The 19,839-nt window shown below is 40.0% G+C and overlaps 1 pseudogene; it reads right to left on the bottom strand.

The window, feature by feature from the left end:
• Positions 1-3,874: 3,874 nt before the first annotated feature.
• Positions 3,875-19,550, bottom strand: LOC122738453 (annotated as a pseudogene).
• Positions 19,551-19,839: the final 289 nt, after the last annotated feature.

Below are 19,839 nucleotides of genomic sequence, written 5' to 3' on the forward strand. Positions count from 1 at the left end.
GAAAGACTGCAGTGTCGGGGAAGGAAGGAGGAAATGCAGGTCTCCCGGTGAGGGAATATAAAACATGCTAACTTGACTAGATGGATTTGAAAGTCAATAACTCAACAAACCCCACCTATTTTTAAAGACTAAGTGTTAGCAATATCTTTTATTTTTAACATTACTTACACTTCCCAATGTATCCCTTCCACTCCCCTCCTCTCCCAGAAGGCCATTCCTTATACCAAAGAATAAAAAAAAAGGAAAAAATTCAGCAAAGCTGACCAGAACATGGAATAAGACAGACACTACTTTCAGTGCTCCACATCCACAGTCTCCCACCTTTGCAAAGAAGGTGGAGGAGGTAGGTGCTTCCTTTTTTCTCTTCTCTGGCAATAAATCTTTGTTATTGTTGTGGGCTCAGAGCACCCCAGAAGTTCTCTGGGGCACATCAAGGAATCTTCTCCTTGAGAAACTAAACCAGAGGACAGATACACCTAGAGAGATAAGCAAGCAGAACCAGTTCTGACTATGCTAGCTCCCAGACCCCCACCCTTCATTCTAGTCTCCCACAACCCTGGGGCGATAAGATTAGGTGTGGCTGCTTCTTTTGTGTTCTGGGGAGAAGGCTTGAGAGTTCTGCAGCCACCCCTCACCCAACTCCTCCTGCCACCACCAGTGGGGGATGGTCCTCCTTCACTAAAGGAACTTTCCACCTTGAGATGGTCACCCCCATCAGTCCCCTATAAAAGTACCTGCCAGTCTATTGCTTGAGGAGATTGATATCTCAAAGCCACATGCTTTGTGCCATACCTCTCTCCCCATGAGAAGTCTAAGGATTTCTTTCATGGTTTCCCTTCCCCTCCCTTCCCTTGCCCCTAAATAAACTACCATTTTATTTTAACTGCTTTTGTGTGCAAGAGGGTGTAATTCTTTAAAGAGGAATTCCTAAGAATCCCAACCCCTAACCCAAACCCTGTACCCCATTATTCCCATGACATTATGTACCTACTATTTTTTTTTTTTAGTGAGGCAATTGGGGTTAAGTGACTTGGCCAGGGTCACACAGTTAGTAAGTGTTAAGTGTCTGAGGCCGGATTTGAACTCAGGTACTCCTGACTCCAGGGCCAGTGCTCTATCCACCGGGCCACCTAGCTGCCCCTGTACCTCCTATTTACAAAGGCACTATGTTAGGCTTTGAGTATACTATGAGGAGAGATGATACAAGCCTGATGCTCTGGAAGTCTGTATTCTACAGTATGTATATATCTGTGTGGGATAGGGCATATACCCAGATTTGATTTAATTAAACAAAACATTAAATGATTACTTGTTATGTGCAAGGCACTGTGCTAGGAGATACAAAAATGTTTTCTTTTTGTTTTGTTTTTTGAGGGGCAATTGGGGTTAATTGACTTGCCCAGGGTCACACAGCTAGTAAGTGTTAAGTGTCTGAGGCCGAATTTGAACTCAGGTACTCCTGAATCCAGGACTGATGCTCTGACCGGTGCTCTATCCACTGCGCCATCTAGCTGCCCCGAGATACAAAAATGAAAAACAAAGCAGTCTGCTCTCAAGAAATTAATAAAAGGAAAGCTTTTATTAATATAAAGGAGAAATCTGGACAAAGGGATCTAAGGAAATCGGGTGCAGGAAAAAAGATAATAGGACAATAATAATATTATACTACTGCTTTTTACTTTCCAGTAAATTCTTGAAGGTGTTATTTTACCATAACCTCATGACCTGGGATGAAGTGTGAGAAAAACAGTTAGTTGACAGATGATTTATAATTCTTGCGGATGAAGAACTGGAACCACCAAGTGGTTAAGTGACGAATTCATTGTTAAGCAGTGGCAGTCAGGACTCCTGGTTCATTTTCTGTAGCTGTTGGCTTGAGACTCCAGGTGGAATGGGTTAATCATGGCATCTGAAAATCATTAACCAGGTGATTAAATCGGTTGTATGATAGCATTCGGAAGGTAAAAGGATTTGAATAAGGGGAATCAAGTTGAAAGAGAAGGCTTCTTTTGACAAAATACAGCACCCATTCCTAATAAAAACACTGGAGAGTTTAGGAATAGGGGGAGCTTTCCTTAAAATAATAAACAGTATCTACCTAAAGCCATCAGCAAGTATTATGTGCAATGGAGATAAATTAGAGGCCTTCCCAATAAGATCAGGGGTGAAACAGGGATGTCCATGATCACCCTTATTATTTAATATTGTCCTGGAAATGGTTGCTTTAGCAATCAGAGAAGAGAAAGGAATTAAAGGAATTAGAATAGGCAAGGAGGAAACAAAACTATCACTCTTTGCAGATGATATGATGGTATACTTAAGGAATCCTCGAGAATCAGCCCAAAAAACTACTTGAAACAAAGAAAGAGAAGGCTTAGATGATTAGTAGGAAAAGTTTAGGATTTCATATCACAGGTTTGATGTAGATCACCAGTCATCTAACCCAGCCTTAAGCAAAGCAAAGCAAAGCAAAGCAAAGCAAAGCAAAGCAAAGCAAAGCAAAGCAAAGCAAAGCAAAGCAAAGCAAAGCAAAGCAAAGCAAAGCAAAGCAAAGCAAAGCAAAGCAAAGCAAAGCAAAGCAAAGCAAAGCAAAGCAAAGCAAAGCAAAGCAAAGCAATGCAACGAACATCTATTAACTGTCTCCTGTGATAGGAACCAGCTGAGGTTCAAAGTTCAGATAAGAGGAGGAAGATGCTGACCTCAAGTAGGAAGATACAGACAAAACAGACAAGCACAATTGTGTGTATACAATATTATGCATAAATTATACATGATAAATACATTTGGGAGTTATAAAACAAAAGACTATTTAAGATCTGAGGGAGAAGAGTGGTAACTAATCAGGGGATTAAGTAAAGCTTTTTTGTAAAAAGTAATGATTTGAGTTAGGTTTTAAGGATTGGGTAGAAGCAAATGGGGAGGAAGGATGTTGTAGGCAGGAAAGTTTAAGAGTATAGTATATGTTTGGGGGGGGCGGGCGGGACAGAGAGTTGTTGAATTTGGCTAAAATGTAGAGTGCAAGGAGAGGAGTAATATGTGATAAGCCTGAAAAGACTGATTAGTGCTAACTTGTGGAGGCCTTGACCCAGGTAAAATAATGAGAACTTGACTGGAACAGTAATAGGGAACTGCTGAAGATTTTTGAGGAGTACATGATTAGACCTATATGTAAAGTGTTCTGGGGTTATAACCATTTTCTCTGTGACATAAAGGGTATCCTATTCTGTTTGTTTTTTTTTTTGAGGGTATCCTATTCTGAAAAGGAAATCAGTATTGATGACTTTGATTTATTTTTAGTTTGATTAGTTTCCTATAGGACTGAGCTCCCTTCTTTAGGAAAACCTAGCCCTAAGAACTAAGCTAGACTAACATAGATAGTCTCTTAAGTCTGGGATACCTATAGATTTAGTGAATAGACAGATTGATAAGACTTTATCATTTAATCGCAGGTCATTTAGAAGAATAACACAATCATAGGGTTATAAGGTTTTGAAAGACTAAGTTTCCCTTTCTAGCAGAAAGGAAGTTGACCAGAGACTTGGCAGCAGTAGAAAGATTGGCTGGAGGTTGAAAAGCTCTTTCCATTCTTAGTGGATAAGCTCCCTTTTTTTCTTGAGGTAGAGTATAAGTTGAGCAATAGAATCTTCTAAATTTAGCAGCTGGAAAATGTAGATTGAGTGCTAATTCCAAACAAGTTCCTCTTTCCCAGTGAGGTTTTCTGGTTACAAAAGGCATCACCTATAGGAAAAGTTCTTCTGGGGTAGGATTGTTGTTGTTTGTCCTTCCTTCTCAAAGAAGACCAATGACATCACGAGAGTGATGTCTTGACTAGCGAGTGAATTGGATTTTATTACTATTATTATTATTATTATTTTAGTATTTAAACAGATGTTTAATGATTTTGTAAAAATTAGACATTATAGATATTTAACATTGATTATAATGGCCATTTCCACTGGTTGGCTGGTGGTTCTTCCACTAAAGGCTCCCAGGGTTTCCAAGTCAACATTTTTCTTGCCAGTGATAATTCATTCAGCCTAAAGCTTATCCTCTAGTTTCTGAAGATCTGTTTCGTCTTTTACCATATTCAATCTTCCATTTGTAATCTGTTCTGTGTACTTTCTATATGCCGCAGTTGAGGGCATAAATTCAAGAGCATCAAGAATCTTTGTATATAATAATTTTAGCCGCTCCCGTGGGGTCTCACATACCACCAGTCTAAGGAGACCTGTGGTCTTTTTCAGCACTTCTTCAGTTGGGAGGAGTAATCTATTTAACCCTACAGGAAAGTATGAGGGGAAGAGGATAAGGAAGGAAGGATGAAAAAAAAGGGAGTGCAGAGTAGGGGAGGGGACAGTCAAAAGTAAAACACTTTTGAGGAGGAATAGTTTAAAAGAAGATAGAAAATAGAGTAAATATCATGGGAAAGGAATAGGATGGAGGGAAATAGTTATGATGATTGAATATAATGGCAAAACATAAGGTACCTACTTTGCTGGGCTAATATGAAGAAAATTCTTTGTCAAGTTTAAGGTACTTTATTTAGGTTATGATGAACAGGATACTATCAGAAAAACCTGGAAAGACCTACATGAACTGAAGCACAGTGAATTGGATTTAAGTGAAGCAGGGCTTTGGAAAGTCATCAGCCTCCTCCAAGGTCATCCGAGTCCAGTAGCAAGACATAGGTCAGGATGACTGGTGATGGCTGGTATGGGAGACCCTGAGCTTTTTAAGGTCAGGTCTTTCCCAGGTCTCTGGTTGTCTGAGGCAACACCTATTCAGTGATTAAAGGCTAGGTAAGAAATTGAGGGAAAAGATGGCCTAGTTTCACTTCCCAGAAGAACCAATCTGTGTACATATATAACCTATATCAGATTGCTTTCTGTCTTGGGGAGGGGGAAGGGAGGGAGAAAAATTTGTAACTCAAAATCTGGGTGGGGAAGACCCTGAGAATTTCTGGGGTAGGATTAGAAAAGGCTAAAAGAAGCTAACTAGTCAGGCAACCTGTCTTGTCGAATTGAATTATGTTCAAAAGAAGTTTCTGTGTTTTTTTTATTCCTCTTTTCTGTTATAAATATCAGCTCTATATATCATTCCTGGTCTCTGATATCTGAGGAATCAGGTGGCCTGATTTGATGTGCAAATGCTAGCTTTGCAAATTAAATCATAGGTGCTCAGTAACTTTGTTCTCAGTTTTTTAATTTCAGATAATCATTTTAACAATTCGCTTCTGCGGTGACACTGCTATTCCAGTTCAGCATGGGGACTAAGAGGCAGACCTCTTAGTTCTAAATAATGATCAAGAAATCTATTGAGAAGCTATAGTGATTCCTTCTACTCCATAATTACTTAAGAGGTCAGCCAGCCCCAATGCAAGCTAGCTCCTAGCCTTTGAGGCTCTATCACTTGAGGTTCCCATGAAAAATCCTTAGGGGAGTCAGAAAGCCCCAGGGTATAGATTTTGGAGGTGCTAAAAAACCTGCAGCCTTGACATTTTGCCCTGAGATGCCGGAAAAGACCTGGAGATTCAGTACTCTGAACCTCAAAGAACCAAGGGGGGGATGGGGGAGGGACCCTGGGAGGTAGAGGTCAGTTCAGAAGAAACTGAAGGGATTGTAGGCCAGTCAAGCAGGGCTGACAACTTTAAAATGTAGCAGGGAATGGATCCTGTTCTTGGCATAAAGACCCAATTCAGCAACTAAAGTTGGAGAGGTGATTAAATCAAAGAAAATACCAACTAGTATAAAAAATTATTGCAAATCTACAGTTCTCCCCAAAGAAGGAGCTTCATAACAACTGCAAATGGAGACTCAAAGGAAAAAGAAAGATTTTCCATAAGGACTACATAAATACTTAAAAGAAATAAAGCAGGTTATGAAAAATGAAATAAAATCTCTGAGGAAAGCATTGGAAGGATAAATAGCAAACCTTATTTAAGAAATGGGCAGGGGCAGCTAGGTGGCGCAGTGGATAAAGCACCGGCCCTGGAGTCAGGAGTACCTGAGTTCAAATCTGGCCTCAGACCTTTGACACTTACTAGCTGTGTGACCCTGGGCAAGTCACTTAACCCTAATTGCCTCAGCAAAAAACCCCAAAACAAAAAGAAATGGGCTCTTTGAAAACTAGAATGGACTAAACAGAAGTCAAGGACTTTGAACTAGCAATAAACATTAGAATAAAATAAATGTAGAGGCCAATATTTGACTTAAGCCCTCATTTAGTACCTCCTCTATCAACAGATTAGGAAGTTATGAGGAAACCCTCTGTTCATTATTTTCCTAACACCTCACACCTGGGCCATTCATATTACCTTGAAGATTTAGGAAAGCACTAGAGGACAAGAAGCAAAGCTAGTAAACTTTCCCCTGCAGTGCTGTATCTACAGCACAAGTCCCTGCCTTTCTTTCTTTCTTTTTTTTTTTTTGGTGAGGCAATTGGGTTTAAGTGACTTGCCCAGGGTCACACAGCTAGTGTCAAGGGTCTGAGGCTGGATTTGAACTCAGGTACTCCTGAATCCAGGACCAGTGCTCTATCCACTGTGCCACCTAGCTGTCCCTGCCTTTCTTAATCATATTCCCACCAGTTATAAATTTGTAGTCCCTGAAAGACATATTAGGTATGTAGATAGAGTTTCTTAGGTTCACACCCAAGCATCCATTAATTTATACACAATACTCACAGGCAAATATCCCAGGTACATGGGCCACATTCAAGTAAGTACATAGTTGAAAGTTTCATATAACAAAATCCAATGGATAGTGGAAGGGGTACTATTGAAGGCCTGAGGAGAGAATGTTTGAAATAACTTTTTTTTTGGCAGGGCAATGAGAGTTAAGTGACTTGCCCAGGGTCACACAGCTAGTAAGTGTCTAGTATCTGAGGCTGGATTTGAACTCCGGTCCTCCGGAATCCAGGACCTGTGATTTATCAATCCACTGTGCCACCTAGCTGCTCTGAAACAACTTTTATGGAGAGTGGAGTAAAGAATCAGGGAGGAGGTAAAGGATTGCTTTGCTTCAGAAATACCTAACACCATAAGTTGGGTTTAGATAGATAGAGAGATAGGTAGGTAGATAGATAGAGCATTTATTAAATACATTCTATAATAATTGTTCACATAAATGTAGCTTTTACTATGTGCCAGGCATTCTACTAAGCACTGGCATTACATACAAAGGACATTTTATATAGACTCATCAGAAGATGCTGCTGACAACATGTGTAATTTCTTTATCCATAACTCCTTGATTATCATGTATCTGTTTGGTCTTTGGCTATAGAAATCCTGGCATTACTCTCAGTGCCTGTTCTTATTTCTGCATACTTCATACTATCAGGCTCCCCAGCCTGCAGACCCAATCCTAGAGTCCTTTTGATGGCTCCAACTTACTAGTATTGTCTCTAATTCCTCTCTTAAATCTAAATCCAAGCATGTAGCTTAGGTGTGAGTGGGCCATGAATCAATCAGTCATCAACGAACAAGAACCCAGAATTAGGGGGCAGCTAGATGGCGATGGCACAGTGGATGGATTCAGGAGTACCTGAGTTCAAATCCGACCTCAGACACTTGACACTTACTAGCTGTGTGACCCTGGGCAAGTCACTTAACTAACCCCAATTGCCTCACAAAAAGAAAAGAAAAAAAATGATTAAAAAAAAAAGAACCCAGAATTAGGTATAATGGATACCCTCTTTGGTCCCTGTTAAATATCAGCTTACAAATATGTAGGATATCCCAATACATAATATTCTGAATAAAAGCTCATTGATTCTTTGCTTAACTGAATTTGTTCTTCCAGAAACTTCTATAATAGGAAAGGAATGCCTCAAAAGTTTTGTTATAAACAAATTCTTGTTTTCTCTTTGCATATGACTTCTAGTAGGAAGAAATACCTGTATTAAGATAGGATATGTATGTATGTGTATATATGTATATATAATATACACACATACATTTATATTTATGCTCATAGTAATACCCTTTAAAGTGATTTTGTCTTTGCATCTTCAATGGCCAAACTCCTGTTTCCTCAAATTATAGCCCTATAGATAACCACCTGGCCTGGCAGAGTGGTGCCTCATGGTCTGAGCAGGTATAGATAAGAGTTTTACAGCTCCTAACTCAAGGCTGTTAAACAAGAGGGTCCAAACATTCCAATCTGAATTAATTGACCCTAATCTTATCCAATCTCTGTTAGACTCTGGGGAAGTGGGGAAAATGATGAGATATTACCAATGTTTCAGAGTTAGGACTCTTTTTTTCTATATATAAAGGAAAAGTCCAATCTGTTTTCTGTGCTGCTGTTATTGAAATGTTTGGGGGAGGGGGCAGCTAGGTGATGAAGTGGATAAAACACTAGCCCTGGATTCAGGAGGACCTGAATTAAAATCCTGCCTCAGACATTTGACACTAGATGTGTGACCCTGGGCAAGTCACTTAACCCTCATTGCCCTGAAAAAAAAAAAGAAATGTTTGGGGGAGACTTGTGACCTGGATGGGGGGCAGGTAGCTCACCCAAAGAATTGGAAGCTCATCACGAATCTTGTAAAATAAAAAGAGACTTATTAGGAGAGAGAAATATGGCCAGGGTACAGATCACCTTGGTGACTGTCCTGCAGGAGAAAGAGAAGACTGGTCTTTTATATTTTTACCAGACAAAAGGAAGGGAAGGGCATTACAAAGAACTGGGAAGGAAATGTAACAACAGGGAGGGGATTTTGGAATAATGGGGCATCAGTAAGATATGCAGCACTCATCCATATCTCCCATATATGTACCAGGGTCTTACTTGGCTACACCCATTTCTGAGGTGGGAGGCAAAGCTGCCCCTCCCCTAGGAGAGTTAAAGGATTCCTTGGGGGGGGGGTTGGGATCTTTAGATTTCTTGGGGTCCCTCTGCATTCCCATAACACTATGAGCTGATCTAGAGAGAAAATTTACAATGCATGAAAAAGAGGGGATAATTGCTTATAGTAGGGTCCTGGAAGAGGTTGGAGAGACTGTGACCAAGGGTAACGGTTGAGTGACAAAGATGTCCCTTCTACAGCATCCCTGACAAATGATCAGTCAATCTCCACTTGAATAACTCTAGTGCTGGGGAAACCTTCCACCTCCTGAGGCAGCCTATTTTACTTTTGGACAGATTTAATTGTTAGGAAGTTTTTCCTTATTCTAACCCTAAATCTCTCTGCATATCCTTGGTGTAGAGGACTTCCTCTTCATCAGAGACGGAAATAAAGGAGGAAATGGCAGGAGATGATGTCAAGGAGTTTTGAGATGAGGAGGAGTTGTGAGAGAAGTGGCTTTCTCAGTGAATAGACTCAATTTTTGTTATTGTTCAGTTATTTCAGTCATGTCTGACTTGACCCTATTTGGAGTTTTCTTGGCAAAGGTACTGGAATGATTTGCCATTTCCTTTTCCAGCTCCTTACAAATGAGGAAACTGAAGCAAACAGGGCTAAATGACTTATGCAGGGTCACTCAGCTAGTAAGTGTCTGATGCAGGATTTAAATACAGGAAGATGGGTCTTCCTGACTGGTGCTCTATCCTCTGTGCCAACTACCTGCCCAAATACCCTCAAACTACCTTAGTAAAAACAGAGTGAGAACCTCAGTTGGGAGGACAGCAGAGGAAGTATTATTGGAGGCCTGAGGAAAAAAAGTTTGAAAAAAAATCATTCCGGAGGGAGAGTGGGATAGAGAAACAATTAGGGAGGAGAAAAAGGATTGTCTTGCTTCGGTGAGGGTCTAGCTGAAATTAAATAATATTCATTTTTTTAAATCATAAAAATATTTTATTATTTTCCAGTTACATGTAAAAATAGTTTTCAATATTTGGTTTCATATTTTTAGTTCCAAATTTTTCTCCCACCCTCCCTTCCCTCCCCCCTCCCCAAGACAGAAAGCAATCTGATATAAGCCATATATGTACAATCACTTCATTACTGCATTAGTCATGTTGTGAAAGAAGAATCAGAACAAAAGGAAAAAACCTCAAAAGAGAAAAAAACAACAATGAAAAAGTAGAAACATTTTCCATCATGAGTTCTTTGGAATTTTCTTGGGTCATTGCACTGCTAAGAAGAGCTAAGTCTATCACAGTTGGTCATCACATGATGTTGCTGTTACTGTGTACAATGTTCTCCTGGTTCTGCTCACTTCACTCAGCATCAATCCACTTAAGTCTTTCCAGGTTTTTCTGAAATCTGCCTGCTCATCATTTTTTACATCACAACAGTATTCCATTACATTCACATACCACAACTTGATTGATGGACATTTACTTGATTTCCAATTCTTTGCCACCACAGAAAGAGCTACTACAATATTTTTGTACATGTGGGTCCTTTTCCTTTTTCTATTATCTCTTTGGGATACAGACCTAGTAGTGGTATTGATGTGGGATGGAATTTTAGGGTCAAATTGATCTTGAGTCGTCCCAAAAGAATTACAAGACTCAGTGACTCAGTTTCCCAAGTTTTATTGCAATACTGTTGGTGACCACAGGGAGAGAACCAGAATATTGGAAAGGTATCTCTCAAATAAGGAAAGGAAAGACAGTTATATTTATAGTACGGATAAATTGATTATCAGTCTCATTATAATAATCTCCACCTTGGGGAGGTACAGGGGAGGACCTGTCCTACTCATTATAATATTCTCCACCTAGGGGTGTTACAGGGGAGGGCTTATCCTAATTTGGAGTTCCTGGGGTCCTAAACCAACCCCTGAGGCGGGTACATTTTTCAGTGGAGGTGTGTTTTTAGGGTTTACATGTCATAAGGTAAATCTGGGGACAAATTAGGCCTTTTCTGCGCATGTCTCTTTCTGATTCCCATGGCTAGTTTCAAGATATAATCATTTTTCATTAGAATTTCTATAGGTCATCTTTTTCCTTTATTGTTATTTTGACCTGACCCGCTCCGGTCCGTTATGGATGTTGATCAATATGGGTACAAGAAGCTAACATAAGTTATCCATTAACTGGGGTCTGACTCCCTTTTGGAGTTAATATCTGTATTAGAGCTTGGGTCTTAGGTTTTTCTATTAACCCTTTTTTCGACTCCTACATCATTATTACTGGGTCAAAGGATAATGTTCATTTGTAGTAGACCTAGTCAGCATAGTTGAGTCTTCCTGTAGTTCTGACTAGCAGTATATTAGTAGGAGCAGACAAAAGAATGATGGGAGTTTGATAAGGTGTGAGCATGGATAGGACAAGGAGGAAAGAGCCAAACTGGTTCACTGATGGGTAGAGATTAGGAAAAGAGAAGACTGTAGCCAGAGCAGGGGTATGGCCTGGCAAAATACTGAAGAAGGGAGAGATTGTTGGATGAGATGAGTACAAAGAATAGCTTCATCAGGAATAAGGCATAAAGAGGTGCGACTAGGTGGCACAGTGGATAGAGCACTGGCCCTGGAGTCAGGAAGACATGAGTTCAAATGTGGCCTCAGACACTTGACACTTACTAGCTGTGTGACCTTGGGCAAGTCACTTAACCCTCATTGCCCAACCAAAAAAAACCCCCAAAATAAAAAAATAAAAAAGGAATAAGGCATAGGAAGAGATAGAAGGGTAGTATGAGAAAATAATTATTAATAGTGGATTTTGGGGGGGGACCCAGAGATCAGTCCTTTCTCCTCCCCAGGCCAGAAAGTCCTGTTCTCCTTGTCTGGGACAAACCCGAGGGAACAAAAGAAATGGAGATATAGACTCTTTTGTCTAGCTCCAGGAAGTAATCATGGGATCAAACCACACCTAGATTTTTGCCCTTCAGCAGGTCTTTTACATTTTTCTCCCTGATGTCATCTGTGAAGGTCACTTTCATTTATTTATTTAGAATTTTCCCCAAGTTACATGCATAAAGAAATTTTCACATTGACTTTTTAAAACTTTGTGTTCCAAATTCTCTTCCTCCCCACCCTCCTTAAGAACTCAAGCAATTCAATATAAGTTATATATATGTGCAGTCATGAAAAATATTTCCACATTAGTCAGGTTGTGAAAGAAAACAGACAAAAAAACTTTAGAAAAAAGGAACTAACAAAAAAATTATACTTCAATGTGCATTCAGATACCATCAGTTCTTTCTCTGTAGATGGATTACATTTTTCATAAGTCCTTTTTAAAAATTTTTATTTTATTTTAATTTTTTTTAAGGCAATTGGGGTTGAGTGACTTGCCCAGGGTCACACAGCTAGTAAGTGTTAAGTGTCTGAGGTGAGATTTGAACTCAGGTTCTTTTGACTCCAAGGCTAATGCTCAATCCACTGCACCACCTAGCTGTCCCTCACAAGTCCTTCTGATAGCATCCTACCCATCATTTCTTTTTTTGTTTTGGTGAGGTAATTGGGGTTAAGTGACTTGCCCAGGGTCACACAGCTAGTAAGTGTTAAGTGTCTGAGGTCGGATTTGAACTCAGGTACTCCTGAATCCAAGGCTGGTGCTCTATCCACTGTGCCACCCAGCTGCCCCATCATTTCTTTTTTTTTTGGTGGGGCAATGGGGGTTAAGTGACTTGCCCAGGGTCACACAGCTAGTAAGTGTCAAGTGTCTGAGGCTGGATTTGAACTCAGGTACTCCTGAATCCAGGGCTAGTGCTCTATCCACTGTGCCACCTAGCTGCCCCTGCCCCATCATTTCTTACAGTACAATAGTGTTCCATCCTAATTTCATCCCACAATTTGTTCAGCCTTTACCCAATTGATGGGCATCACCTCAATTTTGAATTCATTTTAATCTCTTTTAGGATACCAACCTAGTAGTGGTATTGTTAGGTCGAAGAGTATGCATAGTTTTATAGCCCCTTGGCCATAGTTCCAAATTGCTCTACAGAATGTTTGAATCAGTTTACAACTTTACCAAGAGTGCATTAATGTCTCATTCCCCCCATATCCCCCACAACATTTGTCATTTTGTGGAGTTCATTTTAATGTAGACCACCCTCAAGTCATGTCAACCAATGGAACTGAATGATGTTAACCCACCTCTATCAGAAGAGAATAAAAATTGGAAGAGGTCACTAGCTGGCAATCTCTTTCTCTGGATGTGCTCTTGGCTTGGCTCTCCTACTTACGACAAATGTAGTACTTGTGAACTCCCTTGGGTCTCTTTGAGACTGTGTGCTGTGTCTCTGAGAGATAGCATGAGTCTTTTGGGGCTTTTCTCCTTCTGACACTCTCTCCCTGCTTTCTCTACCATGCAGCCTGAGACATGAGAAATTAGGGAGACTCAGTCCTTTACTGGGATGGATATATCTACATCTATATGTATATATCTATATCACATTAATAAATAATAAATACTGTCAAAACTGGTACAATAGCAATTAATTAAAAAAAACACACTTTAGTTTAATTTTAAAAAATCACAGTAGGATGTTGAAATGCAAATTAAAACAACTTTGAGGTACCACCTCACACCTATCAGAGTGGCAAATATAACAAAAAAAGGAAAATGTTGGATGTTGGAGGGGATGTGGGGAAACTGGGATACTAATCCACTGTTGGTAGAGTTGTGAACAGATCCAACCATTCTGGAGAGCAATTTGGGACTATGCCCAAAGGGCTATAGAACTGTGCATACCCTTTCATCCAGAAATACCACTCTTAGGTTTATATCCCAAAGACATTCCCCCCAAAATAAAAAGATCTATTTGTACAAAAATATTTATAGCAGCTCTTTTTGTGGTGGCTAAGAAGTGGAAAACAAAGGAATATTTCCTGAATTGGGGAATGGCTGAATAAGCTGTGGTATATGATTGTAATGGAATATTATTGTGCTATAAGAAAGGACAAGCAGGATGATTTCAGAAAAGCCTGGAAAAACTTATATGAACTGATGAATAGTGAAGTGAGTAAAACCAGGAGAATATTGTGCACAGTGACAGCAATATTATTTGATGAAGAACTTTGAATGACTTAAATATTCTCAGTAATACAAGGATCCAAGGCAATCCCAAAGGACTAATGATGAAGCATACTATCTACCTCCAAAGAAAGAACTGATATTGATTGAACACAGACTGAAGCATGCTATTTTTCACTTTCTTTCATTTTTTCTTTTATTCAAGTTTTCTTATACAAAATGACTAATATGGTAATATTTTACATCATTGCACATGTATAACCTATATCTAATTGCTTACTGCCATAGGGAGGGAGGAGGAGAGTGAGAGAAGGAGGCACTCAAAACTATAAATAAAAATGTTTATTATTTAAAAAAACACACACTCATTAAAAGAATTTGAGAATTCTTGATCACTTGCAGGTGGTGACAAGATCAAGGATGTGATGATTTCTATGGAAATAGAATTTGAGAAGAGGAACTGCAGGAGGTTAAGGTATTTGGGGGGAAATCAACATAAATATTGCAGTTCCCCATTATGAAGGCAGGAACTGGGGTAGATAGGAATACCATGAACCATGACATATTGAACTCACTGAAAAAAGAGGGAAAATGTCCTGGAATATGGTTGCTGCCAGGATCTGGTTTAAATGATAAATTCATATAAAGTGAACCTCAAAGGAAGAAAAGTTGCTGAGTGACTGTTGTAGATAAAGAGTCTGGAAGTAGAAACAAGGGGGAAGAAGTATTTTGACTGCCTCTGCGAAGAGTGAATTAGGGGATATAAGTAATAGTGTAACCGGTACTTGAAGGGAAGGTCTGGAATTCAATGTTATTTGGGAGAACTTAGTGAGGCCCCGGTTTCAGTGACAGCTTGAAGGTGGAAGAAGCATGAGAGGAAGAAATCTAAAGTGAAGGGAGGTTTGTAGAATGGGAGTCCCAGAGGGAACAGTGGAAAGGGCTAGTAGTAATGGAGTAGGGCACTGGGTTTGGAGAGGGGAGTGTTGAAGTTGTAGATGAGATTCTGGGATTCACTTTTACTTTCTGGATGGGGAGAGTAAGAGGGCTTTGAAATTTCCCAACCAATGGGGAATGAATGAGTCAGGCAGGTATAACTAGATGGGAGGATTTCTGCTGATGAAGGTCGGTGAATAGAATGTTCTTTGGCAGGTCTTACTTCATGGTCTGAATGCCCACAGTGAAAACCTAGTAGTGTAAATTCAGCTCAAATGTCCCTCTAATATATCCTTGATGGTAGGAATAGCAGTAATGGTCTGGGTTGGGTTGGTCTTGGTGCTATGGAGCCAACTTCAGCTTTCTCTCCTCCATGAAGACTTCCTTAATTACCCTCTTCTCTTTAATAAAGCACTTATCTCTTCTAGCTTGACATAGCATTTGGTTTTGTACTTCTTAATCCACTTACCATATTATATAATTTATAATAATTACCTGTAGGCTTGTGTACTGATGTTATCAGTGTCTGTCTTATCCGGGTCTACTAGAATGTGACCTCTTTGAGGGCAGGATTAAACTTTTATCTCACCAGTTCCTACCTGCGTATTGTAGGGAACATTGAATTTGTTTACTGAATTTTATTTACCTCTTATGTCTGCTATGAAATGGTAAGCTTCATGAGAGCAGGGAAATTTTCTTCTTTGAATGAAGCAGACATATGTAGAAACTAATTGGATATGCAGGGCAATTCAATTCAACAGCTATTGTCCAGGGTGTATGTGTGGAGGGACAACCCACTGGATTTTGCGGAGGGTTGGAATTTGAATTCCGGCTTTTCCACTTATCTGAATTTGTTTTCTCACCTATAAAATGAGGAGTTGGGTTAGATGACCTCCAACGTCTTTTCCAGCTCTAAATTTATGGTTCTGTTATTGATTGACTTCCTCTCCCCACGAAAAAGTAGTTACCTTTACCTTTACTAGATGGGAATGCTTTCTGGTTGAATCAATCAAGCAAAACCAGATATGGGGGGGGGGCAAGGATTACTCCTATTGGATGGAAAAGTTTGGTCACACCCTAAAGAGCTTGTATGAAAGCAGTTGAGAGACAAAGATTCTGAGGATCTGTCAGAGCAGAGGAAGGAGTGGAGACATCCAGAGCTGAGCTTGAAAGAACTTGCAGCCCAGGGACAGATAACAGAAGGAGAAGTCAGATTGGGCTGTGGCAGAGAAGGGAGAAATCAAGGAGGGTCATCAGCCTTCTAGACATCTTGGAGTAGATGATACCAGCTGATACCAGTTGTACTCAACTCCTCAAGGACTGAGAGAAATTCCAAGAAAAGGTCTGCTTTTCCCATAACTTCTCCCTTTCAGGGCCTATCTATTAACATGTGCAATAGACTCTACTTCTTTATTCTAATGTTTCTGGTATCCTGAATTTTTCATTAACCATGAAGAGCTCAGGGGTTGGCCAGAGGTAGCTATACATTTTTTTTTTTTGGTGAGGCAATTGGGATTAAGTGACTTACCTAGGTTCACACAACTAGTAAGGGTTAAGTGTCTGAGGCTGGATTTGAACTCAGGTCCTCCTGAATCCAGGGCCGGTGCTCTATCCACTGCACCACCTAGCTGCCTCTATATATGTTAATTAAGACAAACAGCCAAACTTCTGACAGAATATTTAGAATTTTCCTAATTGGTTAAGCAGAGTGATTATTATTATGATTCTAACTTTTCATTTAATATATTTAAATTTTTTTTTTTTTAGTGAGGCAATTGGGGTTAAGTGACTTGCCCAGGGTCACACAGCTAGTAAGTGTTAAGTGTCTGAGGCTGGATTTGAACTCAGGTACTCCTGACTCCAGGGCCGGTGCTCTATCCACTGCGCCACCTAGCTGCCCCCTCATTTAATATAAATGCAGAGGAGGGAACCATGTGGACCTAGGGGACCATTATATTGTCCCTAGGCTTAAAATGAGTGAATTATTGTAATATGATGTTACATTATGATCCTAATTAAAGAAGCACCATTTTTATTTGAGGATCTGTGTAGGGTGCAGGGAATAGCAAAGAGGAAAACAAAGCATACCTGCCCTTGTGAACCTTTATCTTTGATTAGGCATCAGGCTTGCCCAAGTATTTTAGGCTTTGGAGGAAAAACAGGATAGTGATATTTTAGTAAGAGGTGGAGAAGCTGGGAGTAAAGAGGTCTTCAGAGAGAAGACAAAGTAATTCTATGACATAGTAAATTTGTAACAGTAGGAGTCCTGTAAATAACAAAAAATGTGAGATTGGATTGTGGGATAAAGAGCAAGCACCATCAGCATTCTTGGCAATGCAAAGGCATTCAGTAACTTGATTACCATCTGACTTCATGAGAAAGTAGCTTCACTCTCTCAAGGCAGGTGTTCTTTAATCTTAAAGCCTTTAGCAAACTAGTACATGAAATGAGATTTAGTTGAAATGGTTATAGGATGGGGGCAGCTAGGTGGCACAGTGGATAAAGCACTGGCCCTGGATTCAGGAGGACCTGAGTTCAAATCTGACCTCAGACACTTGACACTTACTAGCTGTGTGACTCTGGGCAAGTCACTTAACCCTCATTGCCTCACCAAAAAAAAAAAAAATAAGAAGTACATGTGTTGAGGAAAACAAATTTTCGTATTGTCTATCCATGTCAAAAATGTATGTCTTATTCTATATCTCTGATCTATCTACTCCCCATCAGAAAGTGAGTAGCAGAAACTCATCATTCATTGGTCCTCCACCTCACTTGAAGAGATGGCCCCTCTTCCTCTTGTCAAGGCAAATTCTTCTTCGAGTATTGTATTCTCCAGCTTCTTCTATCATCCTCATCCTCTCACTTATCTTCAATCTCTCCCTGCTTACTGGCTACTTCCCTGCTGCCTACAAATACGCCCATGTTGTCAAAAAACCACCTTCTTCTCAAAAAACCTTCACTTAATCTCTTCCTGTTAGCTAGAACCCTCTACCCTCTATCTCCTCTTCCTTTTGAGGCTAAACTCCTTGAGAAGGCAGTCTACAATCACCTCCATTTCCTAGCCTCTCACTCTCTTTTTAATTCTCTTCAATCTTCTGACCTCATCATTCAACTGAAACTGTCCTCTCCAAAGCTACCAATGAATGATCTCTTAATGTCCAAATATAATGGCTTTTTGTCAGTTCTCATCCTTCTTGACCTCTCTGCAATCTTTTATCCTGTTGATTACCCTCTTCTCCTTGATAATTTATCCTGTCTAGTTTTTTATGACACCTCTCTCTCTCTCTCTTTCCCTCCACCCATCTGACCACTTACTACTTCTCAGTCTCATTTGCTAGATCTTCATCCATGTCCTAACAATGGGGGTCCTCCAAGGTTCTGTCCTGGATCCTCTTTTTTCCCTCCATACTATTTCACTTGGGGATCTTTTTCTTCTTCTTCTTTTTTTTTTGCAGGGCAATGAGGGTTAAGTGACTTGCCCAGGGTCACACAGCTAGTGTCAAGTGTCAAGTGTCTGAAGCTGGATTGGAACTTAGGTCCTTCTGAATCCAGGGCCCATGCTTTATCCACTACGACACCTAGCTGCCCTCTTACTTGGGGAATCTTCTTATCAGCACTCATGAATTTAGCTACCATCTCTATGCAAATGATTATTAGATTTATTTGTTCTACCAAACTCTCTTCTGACCTTCAGTCTCACATCTTCCATTTCCTGGACATCTCAAAATGGATGTCTTATAGACATCTTAAGCTCTACATATCTAAAACTGAACTCAGGATTTTTCTCCCCTTCCCTCCTTCCCTGACCATCCCACCTCCTGGCCTTTTCTTATTTTTTTATTTTATTTTTTGTGAGGCAATGAGGGTTAAGTGACTTGCCCAGGGTCACACAGCTAGTTAAGTGTTAAGTGTTTGAGGCCAAATTTGAACTCAGGTTCTCCTGAATCCAGGGCTGGTGCTCTATCCACTGCACCACCTAGCTGCCCCCAATGCCATACTTTTCTATTGCTAACAGGATCAAATATAAAATCCTCTGTCTTATAAAGCCTTCCATTACATGGCCTTTTCTTACCTTTCTAGTCTACTGACACTTTTTATTTATTTATTTACTTATTCTTTTATCTATCTATCTATCTATCTATTCATTCATTCATTTATCTATTTATTTATTTGCTTGTTTATATGTTTGTTTTTCCCTCCACCCCCTCTTGACTCTAAGTATATTCACCTGCTGGGCTGCTCTCTCTCCTCATTTCCACCTCTAGTTTCCTTGTCTCCCTTCTAGTCTCAGCTAAATTCCTTCTGTCAGAAGCCTTTCCTCATCCCTTACCCTTAATGCTAGTGCCTTTCATCTGTTGAATTTCTCCAGGGTATGTAGTTGTAGTCTTATCTTATTTTTTATTTTATTTTTTTTAGTGAGGCAATTGGGTTTAAGTGACTTGCCCAGGGTCACACAGCTAGTAAGTATTAAGTGTCTGAGACCGGATTTGAACTCAGGTACTCCTGACTCCAGGGCTGGTGCTCTATCCACTGCGCCACCTAGCTGCCCCCTTCTTATCTTATTAATACTCTACAGTTTGCTTTGGATTAGGAGTTTCTAGAGAGCAGGGTCTGTCTTTGACTTTTCTTTGACTACACAGTGCTTAGCTTTGTACCCAGTTAATAGTAGGGACTTGATCAACCCCATTCTATTCAGCATGTATTTGTTATGGGCTTCTTATATTACATACCAACAATCAGAAGCATCCTGGCGATTAGCTGCAGAGTCAAAGTCGCTTTACCTTTTGGTCCTAGGGGCAAGTGTATTGGTAAGAGGTGTTTATTCATTGGGAGTTTCTTATGCAGGTGAAATCCCATGGTCCAGTCCCATCCCATGTGTCAGGCACTGTGCTGGGTGATAGAAAAATCAGTAAGTTTTTATAGCATGTTGATATTTGCAGATGCTTTCCTTCCTGTAGCTAGGTAGTGCAAGTATTATCATCTCTATTCGATTGATGAAGAAACTGAAGCTCTGGTTTGCCCATTATCTCCCAGA

Source organism: Dromiciops gliroides, chromosome 2, assembly GCF_019393635.1.
Source record: "Dromiciops gliroides isolate mDroGli1 chromosome 2, mDroGli1.pri, whole genome shotgun sequence".
Taxonomy (NCBI): Eukaryota; Metazoa; Chordata; class Mammalia; order Microbiotheria; family Microbiotheriidae; genus Dromiciops; species Dromiciops gliroides.